We start from the raw sequence: 3,323 nt of genomic DNA, 5'->3' as shown, positions 1-3,323 counted from the left end.
AAAATGAGAATGAACTATTAGAGGAGGTATAGAATCATTCTCACCCACTAAGTCAAACATGAGGGCTATGTAGACATAGAGTAGAACATTTGAAGATATGGTATCAAACGTCTATGATATGTGATGTGCATATGGCTCGTTGGAGAGGCCGGTAGGACAAACTATCCAAGGAATGGGAGGATAATTGACCATACCTAGATCTGGTGGGATCGAGGTCGAGACTTCTGTTAATAAATTAAGAATATGGCCAGGGGAAAACCATCATGCCCCCAAGCATGGGATATTTCTCGCAAGTATATGTGATGGAGGGGATTGATCTGGTATGCAAAGGTGGGAATGATGCCCCCTAGTAGGAGGAGTTTGTGGAGCGCTATTGTGTTCTGAGTGCTCAAAAACGGGATTCAAGCATCTCGGCCCAACTTGGAACGAGATCCTCCAAAGGATGATAAGGATATGTAGGGGTTTATGTGCCCTTGAGTATGCTATGGGCGTACTAGATGTATTTAGAGTGGTGGACTCCAAATATGGAAGGAAGTACGCACGATGGTGCATATCGTTCCAAGGATAATCAGGGGTAGTCATGGCTTCCATGATGTCCTCATCAGAATGGAAGATGGGGGGATGGGAGGAAGATTGACTACATGATGCAGCGATTATACCTGGTGCATCAACCTGAGGAAGAAGGTACACATAAGTATCATCTGGAATGGTAGACGATGATCTACAAATGTTGAGACCTGGGATTCTATTGAAAGAGGTTCTATAGAAGCACACATAGAAATCTCAGAAAGGTTTACGTGTGAGTAACTCAAGGATGATGACAAGTAAAGGATTTGGCCCATGGAGTGCGTCATCTCGACATCGGGGGGAGGGATCACGATGGTGGGACCAGAGTCCCCCTGTTTTGGTTTACTACTGGTACTAGAATCCACGGGTAGAGGAGTAGGTGATCCACTATGAGTGGTATCATATTCGCAAATCGCCTTGAGGCAATCGTGAAATTCTTCAAACGAGGGAAACAATGGCAATAGTGACCATGATGATCACACGAGGCACAAGGGTGATTTGTGTGTAATGTTTTGAGTTTCTTGGCTAGACCCGGTAAGTTAACATGGGCCTTAGGGATACTTGACTTAGGGAATGTTTCATGAACCAAAGGTTTGAGATGAGGGAGTTCGGGACAATTATTGTTGGCATGCCCAACAACTTTACACAAATTGCACGGAGGTGACGGCTTTGGGGCCTTGGGGGTTGGAGGAACTTGGGCAGCCTTGTCCTTAGGTTCTTTCCTCTTAGCTTTGCCCCCTGCCTAGATGCGTTTGCAATAGGAGTGGGTTCATATTGAGGTTGCAATGGAACTGGAGCAACAACAGGGGCCACAGGGATTGATTGAACCAGGGTCAAAGCATGATAAGGTCTTAGCTGACCAAGAAGAGTGCTTGCAAGGGGATCGATGTACCATACTGGGATCCCCAAAATCATATTAGGGAGGACCAGCGAAGCCATGATTGGACAAAAAAATATTCTCAGAGGAAGAAAAAAGAAAGGTATCTGGACTGCAGGGTAATGTCCTGGTGGAATAGCTCCTGGATGGTTGAGACATGGAGGAACAGTTCCTGGTGGAAACATAGGAGAGGCACCCACAAACGGAGGAGGTCCTGGGGAGGTAGATCCAAATGGCTCGGCTAAGTGGGTAAAAACAGGGTAATGAGGAGTTGGTTGTTGATAAGATGTACTAGACTACTTGAGAGCAGCCTGTGACGCTTGTAACATGCAAACACTCAAAGAGTTAGGCTCATAGATGAGAGGGGGAGGACCAGGGAAAGCACCCAATAATGAGGAATATTTGTAGACTCCGGGAGAAACACCAGTGGGAGGAGTGGCAAGCTGCTTATCGGACATCGATGAGATAATGGACTCAAGAGAGGTCACCGATGTCGTCTCATAGTATGTCAACTGATCGATGGTGATGATCTTCCCTTCATGGGGGAAGCACATCTTGTGGAAAATCGCAGATGCGATGGCTGACAAGGAATATATGTAACTATGACCCAAGAGAATATTGTAATCTAAAGGAGCATCAATAACCTCGATGTCTACATGAACATTTTTTCCTACAAGAGTCACTAGAATATTGCGATACATGCTAAGAGGCTAGGAGGAGTGACTGTCCCAAGCACACAAAGTGATGGTGGATGGAGACAACCCAGGTGACTTAAGTTGTTTCTAGATGACATCAAACATCACATAAGTGGATGCACCTTCGTCAATAATGCATCGAGAGATGATGGCATTACAGACTCGGATTGGTATTTGGAAAGCAACGGATGAAGGTAATGGGGGATGTTCTGATGTATCAACTGGGAGGACAATCAAACGATTGTCGGAAGGATCTACTACACCCAAAGCAATTAGTAGATATTTCTTTTGAGATGGGCATCACTAGAGTACCTCCAGCGTCGACATGGTTGCGGGTGATTACGCCAAGTCATCTACTATACTCTATGTATGGGCAACTTGGTTAGAAGGCGCGTTACAATGTAATGGTCCCTTTTGGATCTTCGAAATTGACTCAAATTTAGGCTGAGGGATCTGTAATGGGCCATTTGGTGTCATAAGAGGATCAGTAGATGTTTTGGTTTTGGACTCAGTGGCAAAAAAAGTTGATGGCTTGTCATATTGACACGACTGAGTTTGCAAGTTGATATCAGAGGTATTAACCTCATCAGAATTCATCATGAGGATCTGGTAGTCACCAGGACCAGAAGGTTGGGGGGGATGGGCTTCCTAACTTGACTGAGGTTGAGGAACAATAAATCCTTGCTGAGGGAAAGGATTTGTAAGCATTGTCAGTTGAGATGGCGTAGGATTCTGAGGCGATTGTTGGATGGGCGGTTGACCTTTAGAAGCTGCTTGAGCTTCCCACATTTGGCACATTTGGGGTAAGAGAGGACACTCATGTGTATAATGGCCATGTACACCACAACATGCACAAGGCTTGTTCGTACGAATAGCCTTGTTCTACTTGGGCTGACTGCCCTATTGTTGGTTGTTGGTGTTAGGTTGGTTCCCCTAGGGTTCACTAGGTTGATTACCTTGATTACCCTGGTTACCCTTGTTACCTTTCCCCTTATTCTTTTTCTTTGAATTTTGGGGATTGGTCGCACTCTACTGCGCAAACACTTGACCCTGGGGGGTGGTGGCTGTTGGGGCTAAGGATGCATGGGAGGCTATGGTGCTAATGCTTGAGGGGCTAGAGCACTCGGCTGTGCATAGGGATAAGATGGTGGAGGAGCAACGTTTTGATAGACAGGTTGAGCATT

Source organism: Pinus tabuliformis, chromosome 3_2 (assembly GCF_031772625.1).
Source record: "Pinus tabuliformis cultivar Carrire ecotype Pingquan chromosome 3_2, CPIR1, whole genome shotgun sequence".
Lineage (NCBI taxonomy): Eukaryota > Viridiplantae > Streptophyta > Pinopsida > Pinales > Pinaceae > Pinus > Pinus tabuliformis.
The sequence above is the reverse complement of the archived record's forward strand: the minus strand, read 5'-3'. Positions refer to the sequence as shown.